General features: G+C 40.6%; 1 long non-coding RNA gene across 1 annotated transcript in view; it reads right to left on the bottom strand.

Annotated features, from left to right (window-relative positions):
- Window positions 1–12425, bottom strand: part of LOC309807708 — a 66822-nt gene that overhangs the window by 1140 nt on the left and 53257 nt on the right. Inside the window, exon 3 of the long non-coding RNA XR_014294648.1 lies at window positions 8384–8522. This is a non-coding gene — a long non-coding RNA (uncharacterized lncRNA). The remainder of the gene's footprint in view (window positions 1–8383; window positions 8523–12425) is intronic.

Genomic DNA, 12425 nt, shown 5'->3' with positions numbered 1-12425 from the left:
TTCAGTTACTTGACTGGAAGCCATTAGAGAAAGATTTTTTTATCTATACTTTTTTATTATAATGAAAGTTTGGGTGTACTTTTCCTTGTAACACTTTGCACCATTCATTCAGCTAGTGTTTACTGAGGGCTTCATATGTACAGTACTTTTCTGGGTGCTGTTGCTTTCAGCAGTGAACAAAATAAAGCCTTTACTCTCCTGGAACTAGCACTCTGTGGTGGCAGAAAACATAAACAACAAAGCAGGCTAAGGGTTAAAAAGAGATGGGAATAATAAATGGAATAATTTTACCATTTGGTTAAACATCAAACTATTATATAAATCACACGGCCAGAAGCCATTGACATATTTTAATTCATAATAACCAGAGAGCCTCAAACATTTACCAAGGCACTTAAGCGTGTTTATGGATTACAGCAACGCTCTGAGGTAGGGAACTCTTACCATCCCCATTTTATAGATGAACAGTCTGAGGAGACATTATGTGAGTTGCCCAGAATTACACAGCTATAAGTAAGTGGGAAGTTGCAATGTGACCCGAACCCATGCTCTTTTTTTTTTTTTAATGTATGGACTTTATTATCTTTCATTTGTTTCTGATTTATGTGAATTTTTTTTTAAAGATTTTTTCTGCTGTCAACCATTTTTAAAGTGTTTATTGCATTTGTTACAGTATTGCTTCTGTTTTATGTTTTGGTTTTTTGGCCTCAAGGCATGTGGGATCTTAGCTCCCCGACCAGGGATTGAACCCTCACCCCCTCCATTGGAAGGCGAAGTCTTAACCACTGGACCACCAGGGAAGTTCCCCTTATGTGACTATTTTTCTGGCAATTTTTTTAAATTTTATTTTTTATTGACATACACTTGAATTACAGTGTTGTGTTAATTACTGCTGTACAGGAAAGTGACTCAGTTACACATTTATGTACATTCTTTTTCATATTCTTTTCCATTACGGTTTATCACAGGATATAGAATATAGTTCCCTGTGCTCTACAGTAGGAACTTTTTGGGGTTTTTTTAAATACATGCACTTTTTAAAAATAAATGCATGTATGTATTTATTTTTGGCTGTGTTTGGCCTTTGTTGCTGCACGCGGGCTTCCTCTAGTTGAGGTGCACATGCTTCTCATTGTGGTGGCTTCTCTTGTTGCAGAGCACGGGCTCTAGGTGCCTGGACTTCAGTAGTTGTGACATCCGGCTTAGTTGCTCTCTGGCATGTGGGATCTTCCCGGACCAGGGCTTGAACCCATGTCCCCTGCACTGGCAGGCGTATTCTTAACCACTGCGCCACCAGGGAAGTCGCATGTAGGACCTTTTTGTTTATCCATCCTGTATATACACCAGTTTGCATCTGCTGATCCCAAACTCCCAATCCAACCCTCTCCCACCCCCTCCTCCTTGGCAACCGCCAGTCTATTCTCTATGTCCTTGGCTATGTTTCTGTTCACACATAGGCTGTACCCAGGCTCTTAATTACTTTGTTATCCTGTTTCCTTGTTAAGAGAAGAAGGGTTTAAGGAAGGCACTGAGAGAAGCCAGTGACCAGTAGAAGTGCAAAAACAGTGGGGCTGTCAGAAAGCACACCTGTCTCCTTCCCCCATCTGAGCAGAACTTTTAAATGGCAGAGTATGTAAGAGTATGTGATGACACATCTCTGGATTAAATGATGTCTCCCTGGTAAAACATGCACAGATAAGTCTTTAGTTCAATCAGAGTGAAAGGTGAGATCAGAGAAAAGCTGGAGTGTCAGATTTCTGGTAGAAGGTCCTGCCTGATTGTTACTAAGAGGGCTACTACAGTACTAGTTAGTTCCTTAGTCATGGGTTGAGTGTTAGAGGAGTGAAACAACGAGCAAGATGTAGTGTTGGCCCTTTAGCAGTGGAGTGAGAGGGGAAGACGCACAGCAGATGTCTCATCCTGCACGTGACCTGCTGTGACGGGCATATTCAGGGCGTTTAGTCAGTGTTTGTGGAAGAAGAGGGGGAGCCGTGAGGCAAAGAAAAGTCATCAAAAGAGGCAGTCCCTAAGCTAAGTCTTAAAGGACTCGTGAGAAACTGGTGAGTCAGCCGGTGAAAGGCAAGGATACTCAAGGCAGAGTGGACAGCGGAAGTCCAGAGCCGTGAGTGTGCGAGGGGTGTGTCACAGAGCCACAGGCACAGGCTCTGGAGGATCAGTGCAGTGTCCCCAGGCAGCGGCAAGTGCCCCTAAAGGAGGCAGCGAGGAGGAGGAGAGCAGGTCTTAACCATCCATGTGTGGGGAGCTGGTTTCCTCAGAAAATAGCTAAGAATGGAAAGGACAAGTTCAGGTGGCATTTTAGACCACTGACGTCAGTATGGATGAGGACTCTGAAGAAGCCTGGAGATAATTATGCCCCACTCTTCTGAGGAGCAGTGCTTTATATTTTCAAGTGGGATTTTCACGCTGCCACCTCCTCTCCTGTCCCTACTGAAAGGTTTATAGGCCGGCAGAAGGGAGAACCTGGCTTAAGGAAAGTTAATCAGGTTCCTTTACTGTACAGCTTCTCGGGGCTGCTGTAGGCTAATGTTCATTCTGGATCGTCACAGCAGGCGTATGGTACACAGCCATCCTCAAAGCTATTTGACCCTAGAGTCCTTTCTCAATAGAATGTCTAACAACTGGTTCCACCAAACAGCAATTTCGTAACTTCTAGACCAGGTAATAGCAAGAAGAAAGGGGTCTGAAATAAGGTATAGATGAAGGGAGGAAATAAGTTCTAATTGTATTTAGGAAATTACCAGCAAGACTTGACCTTGGGAAGTAAGGAAGAAGTAGGAGGCGGAGGCTGAACCCCCATCTGTGTGACTAAGGTTGGGTGGTGGTATCATTGAGTTTGGAAATAGGGGATAAAGAACTGAAGTGGGGAAAAGACTTTAGTTCTGGACATGTAGAATTTGAAAGCACCTGTAGAATTCCGAAGACAAACTGGTAGATAACTGGACATGCACGTGAAGACATGGAAAGATAAAAATTTGAATGTCACCAGCACATAGCAGTCATTAAAATCATGAAAATGGATGAGATTTCAGAGAATTGTGAGTACTGACAACGTTTAAGTAATAAGCAGAGAAAGAATTCTGGGAAGGAGAGAGGTGATAGAGTTTCAAGAAGGAGGAAGTAGATGACAGTGTCATCCTTCAGAGAATGTGAATGTCCATTGGATTTGGGCAGTTAGGTCCCCAGTGACCTTAGAGCAGTTCAGTGAAGTGGTGGACAAAAAGCCAGATGGCAATAAACTGAGGGTGTAGGGCTGCCTGTCGGGGCCAGGCGGGGCTAGTGAGGACAGTGGGAATAGGCTACTCTCAAGGAGTTTGGATGAAAAGAGAAAATAATTAGCAAAAAAGAATTTTTTAGAATGAGGACTTCTATTTTATATGTTGAAATGAAGGAACCAATAAAGGAGATCCTGAAGATGTAGATAATAATTTAGAGAATTGGGGAAACATGGACATATGAATAAGAAAAAAAACCTTTGCACAGTATATAAAAATCACTTGTATCCTTCGAGCTGGATGGATACTGGTAAGTTTGGGAGGAAATAAAGGTAAGAAGAGATAGAAGTTAAAGAAGTTTATACTGATAGCCTCAGTTTTCTTTGACACAGATTTTTCAGAGACACATATATACACATACATAATTACCGTTTGAAAATTCTTTCATAGTTACATGTTTTATTAATCACGTCTGAGAAAAGTCACTGATTTTCATTTTGTACAGCATTATCTTGTAAGGACAAGATACAGTGACAACTTCCATGCTTTTTGCATATCAGAGCTGACACTGAAAGTATCTGCATAATTGAATTTTCACTTCTTATTTGTAATAAGTTTATCCTTAGGAGGATACTTTCATAGTGTTTGATCACAGATGAGTTTGGGCATTGCTATCACTCAATAATGTTAAGCATCTGTCAGGTTCTCTCCTATACTATATATTAATTTTTTGTCCCTTAAGCAAATATTTATTGGCGGCCTGTGGGAGTAAGATACACCTAGGTCCTCTTTCCTTGGTATATTCACAAAAGCCTCTGAAACTAAATTTCCAAGTCAGGCCATACTAAGGCCTGGCATAATAAGTTTTCATTGTTAACAGTTTTTTTGTGTTTGTGGGGGTTTTTTGTTTTTATTTTTTTGAAGCAAGGATAAGACACTGTCTTAACTCAGTAGTTGTCCATTCATTAATAAGTCAAAGAAGACATTGATGAAGCATGGTATTTTGAATATCCTTTCCACAGAATAGGTAATGGGCCATCCTGAAACTCAGGTGAGATGCTTATCATTTTCAGATTTTGGAGTGGCTGAGAAAACCCTATTACACCTTGAATTATCACTAGAAACATGAATTCAGCCAAATAAAAACAGTGCCTCTGCCTACTGAGGTGGTCAATTTCCAGCTCAACAAAAGTGACCATTTCTCCTTTAGATTAAAATCAAGAAAATCCCCTCTGTCCAGGATGCAATAATGGGGTGCACGAAAGAGGAAAACTGAAGCTATTCCCTCTTTACACCTGAACAGTGAATTCATTCTGATATCAAATATTTGTTATGATTCTGTTATGACCAGGTGCTTTATTGTTTAGAGATCAAGTTACTGTTCATTCTTGGTAAGTAAGAAAAATCCATGTTTTAGGACTCTGAATAGTAACTTTATATATATATTATATATATATATATAAAATAAATATGTATATTATATGTAATATATATTCCACCTATTCAACAAAATTGTAACTTTCATCATCTCTTACGAGTGATGAACTGTATTCACTCTTTGGAAAGGGCTTATAGGGAATTAAAGTCTCCATATACTTTTTATATAAGACTGTGGAAACCAAATTCTCAACTGGGAGCAAACTTAGGTTTTGCTATGAAGGTTTATGCTTGCCTGGCCTTAGAGTGGTAGGCCAGGAACTCAAGTTTTTTTCCTCTAAGTTACTTTCATTGATGCCACCCTGAAAAAATTTGGAGGGAGTATTTTTGAAATAGCTTTATCTCAGTAACCCTTTCAGGGTATGGGGAACATAACTGTCAAAATGTTCAAGCAACTCTTGTTGATGTAAGTGTAATGGATCAGGAGCAATACAGGAAGGAGCTGGGTACAAACGATAAAAGGCGTGAGGCTATTTCATGTATTGTTTTTGGCTTATTGTCCAAAACAGAGAAAGTCTCATACACTGGCGCAGCCAAGGTCCCCTACTGTTCTCTCCTTTTAGTAGAAATAAAAGAGAGCTCGTTTCTCAATAGCAGCATTCTATCCTTAAGTGGGTACACAGTGATATTCTGATGGTCTCTGGAGCAGAGAATAATTCCGTGGCAGCTCTGACCTCCAGTCACCGGGTCCTCTGTAACTTAGTCTTTCATGGCCAAGGACTATAATCACTATTTCGATTTATATTTAGCATCTCAAAATGGAAAGGATTCCATGGACAACAAAGCAGGAAGTGATTTCATGAAGTGTTTTAGTATGGATAAAACAATAAACTATAAAAATACAAATCATCAGTAAAGCTTTTTCTTTCCAGAGAACTATATTCAGAAATTAATGTAAGCCTCTAAGGTGCGCATGTGTGTTTTTTCACCCATGATCATGTTTGTATGTGTGTGCATTCCACTGCTACAGGAGACATGCAAAATGATATCAGATTTGTACTGGTTTCTCCCAAGAACTGTGCGCTCGCAGGGTTCGTTCAGGAAGGTGAGTGCCCTACCACCACATCACAGTCATATCTCATCACCTTCGGCGGGAATAGTTTACACTTTAACCTCACATGCAGGCTTATTAAATTAGTATTACTCATCAGAACTTGCTTACTAATAAAAGAAGCTGAATTAGCCACTGCAGAATCATATTTGGAAATTCAATGAAAATTTTACCTTTTTAATAAAGGCCCAGAAATATTATTTCAGAGCAGGTGGTACAGAAAACTGTGGTCAAATTTGACATTCATTCATCATTGAAGTGTGGAACGTGACAGGTGAAAATTGATATTGATTTCTTTCCTCTAATATTTGGAAGAGTTCTAACAGGTAAATCAAATGAGATGACAAGACATATCAAGTCTCACTCATTTCTATGATCACATCCTCTCCACATATCACTCCTTCGCCTGCCATGTCTTGAATAATTCAATGCCCATAGTCTTTCCAGTCCAGTGTATTATAAGACACACTCAAGCTGGGTTTCAATCATATTAGACTGAAAGCTGAACATTTTAGGAAGGATTATTTAAAACCAAATGCGTCTTGAGCCCAACAGCCTTTGAAACCAAACAATCCTGGGAGTTCAGTTGGATTCAGAAAATTCAGTAATCCTATTTGATGTATGTTAACTGTATCAATATTAACAACCTTCTGCTGGATTTCAGCACTGATTTGAGAGCTGAGTTACTACTGGTCTTGTATTTTACCTAGATGTGAAAGCACTAAGAGAGTTGTTCTTGGGTTGAACTTGACCCGCCTCTGGGAATGCTCTCTGTTCTATCCATCTTGAAAAGCTTTATTCAAGTGCATTTCTCTGCCTGCCTTCTCTTCACTTGCACCCCTTGGGAAAACGAAAGATGCTCAAATATAGATGTGAACACGGCAGGTGCTCTGCTTGGCAATGGTGTCTTTCAGCTTCCCAATAAAAAATTATATTGCTGACCACCCATTTGACTGAAAAGTGACTCATTTTACTGACAGATATCTGGATTGAGGTGCCAAAAGAAATAGGTCATTTCAAATTTCCTTTTTAAGTCATAGCTTTGTGTTGCCACACTACTTGTTCAAAACTTAGATCATGAAGGTTCCTTCCTATGACCTGCGAATAATTAAAATGTTCTTCAACAGGCTCTATGAAAAGCAAGCAGAGGGGCTTCCCTGGTGGCACAGTGGTTGGGAGTCCGCCTGCCGATGCAGGGGACACGGGTTCGTGCCCCGGTCCGGGAGGATCCCACATGCCGCGGAGCGGCTGGGTCCGTGGGCCATGGCCGCTGGGCCTGCGCGTCCGGAGCCTGTGCTCCGCAACGGGAGAGGCCGCAGCAGTGAGAGGCCCGCGTACCGCAACAACAACAACAAAAAAATAAATAAAATAAAGCAAGCAGAATATTCCTAATTATCAATCTTTCTCTAGAGTCATATAGTTCTTGTAATTTCAAGGAAGAGAAACTCAAATGTAAAGTGTTACAATAGCCAAGCATACCAGCACTATTATCTAACCATTCAGCAATTTTCTCTGCCAAGTCACTCTGAACCTTAGACTACTGAGGATGTCTTCTTAATTAATTTTTAAGGTTCTCCTTTTTTGAGTTAAAAAATGGTCACAATTTTATAAGTAAAATTATAGAAAAATACCAAATAGAACATCTGAGATGTTTCCATTAGGCATTATATATATATACATAAATTTAATAGATATACATATATAAATGCACTGGGATAAATCTCCATCTTCTGTGTCAGTTGGACATAGGTCCGTTTTCTTAGGAATAGGGAACTCCTTTCACAATGGACGTGAGGAAATTGGCAAATGTACACCATATAAGTACTTTTGGATGGTAGTGACCAAGTTCTCAAGACACACACACACACACACACACACACACACACACACACACACTGAAGAATATCAGAACACTTAACGTTTCAAAGACACAGGAAGAGAAATGCAAGTTTCCCCTAGAAAGCCTTTTGTTTTTTTGAAGTCAGAATTCTGAAAAGACGTTTTTATCAAGCCAGCTTTTTCTAACTTAACTGCATATGCAATAAAAGAGTCCTATCTTAGTCATTTTTAGGGCAAGATTTTCTTTAAGTACCAAGAAAGTAAGCACTTGTAAATGTACATTTTGTATGGACATAAACCTGGCCAGGATATCCGTTGGAAGCTGGAAATCTGTTGTTGTTCCTTTTCCTTTTGTATTGAAAGCTAAGTTCCCCATTCTGAGTTCAATTTGTGAAGATCACTTTTATTTTGACAAACTCTATTAAAGTAGCCAATTCAAGGAAGACAGGTTAGTCTTCCACCTAATTACCCAGTCCAACTTTTACTCAGTGTCTTTCACCTGAGCACCTTTCACCTCAGAGTCTTTCAACTGAGGATAAACCACGCAGTGTCTAAACTGAGCAAGATCTTCCCAGTGTCTTTTAAGTGAGGCTAACCCACTTGAGCAAAAGTCTTCCCAGTGTTTTTCTACCGAGGTTAAGCTCTCAGTGTTTAAACTGAGTAAAAATCTTCCCAGTGTCTTTCACTGAGGATGACCCAGGTACTTCTTCTTGAAACCAAGTTTCAAGGATAACCTACTACTCAAGAGAAGAGTTTAACACCACTGAATAAAACTTAGGATCATCAACCAAAACTGGAGATCCAAGAACCAGGAGATACTCACCCAAATTCGTCTGGACTCTCTGAGAAAGCGGACAGGCCCAAGAAGCCTCTGCTGGTGCCAGGACTCTGGATCCTCATAGAGTTCAGGCAAAGAAGAAAAGTCTGCTCTGGGCCCCTTCATTGGTTGCCAAGACTGCTGACTGAAAAATATGCACAACCCAAAAGGAGAATTATGTTTTATTTGGCAGATTTTCTGAGGACTTAAGCCCAGAACACAGCCTGTCAGATCACTCTGAGGAACTGCTCAGAAGACCTAAGGGAGCAGTCAAGAAAAACCAGGTAGTCAGAACATCAAAAGATTACTATTAATTAAAGAAAACTAGACCTCTCAAGTTAAGGACTTTAGCATTTTTCTATGTATGAGAAGATGAAAGAATCTGGGCTCCGTGAAATCATTCCTTTGATATGCACCTTAACTCTAGAACCAGTACCCTGTTTTTCTCCATCCCGAATCCCCTCAAGGTGCACAGTTGAGGGTTCCTGCTTTGACGTCTGACTTGATGACTGCAACATCCTTTGTCTACTGATATGGCAGGGAACATTTTTCATCCACGGGTAAGAAATTGAGAAAATTAACATAATTCAAGATATAAAACCATTACAATACTAAAAATTCCCAAATGTCAAACAAACATAAGTACCCTTGACCTGTAAAATGGAAGATGCCAAAGAAGGGAAAAAAAGAAACAATAAAGAAAATGTAGAAAATAAAGCATAAAATAAGATGGCAGAAATCAATAACAGTAGAACAATAATTAAATAAATCAAGGTAAATGTTATCATAAGATTTTTAAATTTCAAAAAAAAAACCCCATCAAACAAAACATATTGAAAATAAAGTAATAGAGAAAATTTAGAGAGCAAATATGAATGCAAGGAAGACCTGTTAGGTAGTTAGTCAGATATTAGCAGCAAGGAGGTGACAGTGGTGAGAAAGACAAGAAGAAGAAATTGAGTCACACCCAGCCATCTGGGGACTCTCCCTTGACTCCACCCAGAACGGGAGAAACTATGGTCGGGTGGTGGGCAGCTTATCCTGTTAAAAAGAGGCACAGTAACACAAGGGACTTCTCCAGGCTGTGCATGCCCAGACCAGACAGGCGTATAACCTACAGTAAATCCAAACTCATTATACCATAATTACAATAAATTACATGTGGTTTTGCCCCTCCCCCCACCCAGTAGGCATTTCTTGGGGATTCAAGGATGAGAGCATGCGCAGCAGAAAACTTGTTCCATAGCTCAGGACTGTCAATCAAATAATGATCCTTGTCACTCACCCCCACCTCTCTGCAAAATGCTCCTTAAAAGCGCTCGTAAGCCTTTATAGGAATGCTGCTTTCAATTTGCAGAAACAGTACACCCATCCCCCCCCACCCCGAGAGTGTACCTTTGCTTCGATATACTTTGCTTTGGGCTTGCTTCACTTTGCTGAAATAGCCTGTTCTCATAAACAGCCTGCTCTTTCTCTCTCCTTCTCTCTCTCCCTCTCTGAGAGTGTACCTATGCTTAACTAAACTTTGCTTTCTGCTTAAGCTTAACATGGGAGTTTGCGATCCTTTGCTTACTATCATGGAACCAAGATAGCTGGTCCAGGCCTTCCACTGACCTCCTCGGTTGAAGCTATTTTGTTACAAAGCATGTCCACATGGTGACAGACCTAAGTCTAAATTTTGATAAAAGGTGGAATTAAGGTGAGACTATCATATGGGAGGAAAAGACTGTAGGAAAAATAGTAGATGTAGGAGATATGTTTGTGAAAGTGCACATTCATGGCAATATAGCCAAATAAACTCACATGCCCACGTTCCCACTAAAACTGTATAAAATTATGACCAACAAGCAGAGAATACACATTATTTTAAAGCCCTCATGGGGCATTAAGACATATTTACCATGTGAATCCTTCAGTGAATCTTGTGTTACTGCTAAGGGGTAGGAAGTGGTGTCATAAGGGAGTTTTGTGTAAGACTCAAAGCTCCCTTTCTATATGGTTCAGGCTGGACTTGAAGCTTCAGGGGCCTGGGAGGATGGGGCAGGAAAGGCAAGGCACACTCAGAAAAGAGAATACATACATAACACACTAGGGATATCTGAAGAGGCTGCTCAAGACCTGGCTCAGCCCCAAGGGTTTGACCCCTAGTCCTACTCTTCACCCTACAGCCCTTTAGGGTCAGGACCTTGGCTCACCCTAACCCATTCCTAGCTTCCGGGTATAGAATGAGTGCACATATCTGAATGTTAGTGTTCTCTCAAAATTTACATGTTGAAATCCTACCTCTTAAAGATAGGAGGCGGGGCCATGCAAAAGTGCTTATGAGCTTTCATGAATGGGATTAGTGCCTTATAAAAGAGACTCCAGAGATATCTCTAGCCTCCTCCCATCATATGAGGATACAGAGAGAAGGCTCCAGCTGTGAACCAAGAAGAGAGCTCTCACTATGAGGTGGCCATACTGGTGACTTGATCTTGGGCTTCCCAGCCTCCAGAACTGTGATAATAAATGTCTGTTGTCTTTAATCTACCCAGTCTATGGTATATTGTTAGAGCAGCCCTAATGGATTCAAAATTTATCTGGAGAGTGGGGACTGTCTTATCGTTGCAAACTAAGAAGTTGGGTTGAGACAACATATGAAAGATTTTTTTAAGTAGAAAATTATGGATTATTGGATTTGAAAGTACTAGATTGGTTAAGGAAAATGAGTACGTGTGTGTGTGCGTGTTTGCAGTGTGTCCCAAAAGTTTTTGTGCAGTTTAAAGATTTACTAACTCCAGAGTTATAAACACTACAAACTTACAAAAATATCATTTGAAGGTTTAACTGTTACCAGATGCAAGTCTGTGTGCCTGATGCACAGTGAGGCTAAATACTGAAACATCAGAGTTTGGAGCAGAGAAAGGTTTACACAGTGCCATGCAAGAAGACACGTGGCTCATGCCCAGGAAAAACCCCAAACTCCCTGAAGGCTTTCAGCAAAGCCTTTTTAAAGGCAAGGTGAGGGAGGGGCATGGCTAATTGTTGCAAATATCTTGGTGTTGGATCCTTTGTTCTAGCAGCTGGCCAGATGGGTCAGATCCTGGTCAGGTCACGTGTTCCTGTAAACCTCCAACAAAACAATTATTATTTTCTGTTCTGCAACTTTTTATCTCCAGGAATGGGCTCTTAAAAGTCAGAGCCTTAGAAATAGGCTATCCTGTATATTTCAGGCTCTAGGCAACATTGTTTTACAAAAAGTGCAGAGCCAGCCTGGGTCACAGGGATGGACAGAGTTAGCTCAGGCAACAAAGCATAAAGATTAAAGTAAAAAAGATCTGATGTGGAGTCAGATTTGTTCTTCCCTATTATATAACTATTTATAATTCTTTCATACTTATGAATTTTGAAAAATAAATTATTTTAATTTTTGTGTGTAGTTCCCTCTGATAGAAAATGAGGCAAAACATACACTATTCAAAATTCACAAAACTAAATAAGTGTAAAAGAAATTCAAGTTCTATCCCTGGGTGTACACAAGACACAAACATGACGTGGGAAAGTTGGAGCTGAGGACAAAGGAAATCCTGAGTAAAAATGTCTGTGAAACAGCCAGTCTTCCAGGGTCAGCTTAAGATGTTCAAGAGTTATCAAGTTGGTGGGCCTCAAGTAAAGGTCTCTAATGGATGAAGGAACCAGGTTCCAGATGGAATGAACAGAAAATTGACTAAGGTCTCTCTGACAGGATGAGAGTAGTTGGAAGGAGGGATCTGGAAGCCCCAGGAGGGTGCAGGTGTCTGTGGGTCTGGATGGGAAGGAAGGGCAGTGATTCAGCCTCTTTCTCTTATTGCCCCTCCCCCACACTCAGGAGCCCTTTGTGACAAGGCCACAGCTCTGTGATGCAGGCCTGGGGTTCTGCCATCAAGTGAACTCCCAGTGCTCTGTTGCCTGAGGGCAGCAATGCAGTTCAGAAGATGGAGAATCTCTTTTCTTTGAAAAACACGGTTGCTATCTGGCTGAGATCCAGCCCAACTTCCTGGGTGATTGATATCATCCTTGGGTTCCTGTG

This window comes from Mesoplodon mirus (genome assembly GCF_964341445.2).
Source record: "Mesoplodon mirus genome assembly, chromosome: 7".
In the NCBI taxonomy this organism is placed as follows: Eukaryota; Metazoa; Chordata; class Mammalia; order Artiodactyla; family Ziphiidae; genus Mesoplodon; species Mesoplodon mirus.
The sequence above is the reverse complement of the archived record's forward strand: the minus strand, read 5'-3'. Positions and strand labels throughout refer to the sequence as shown.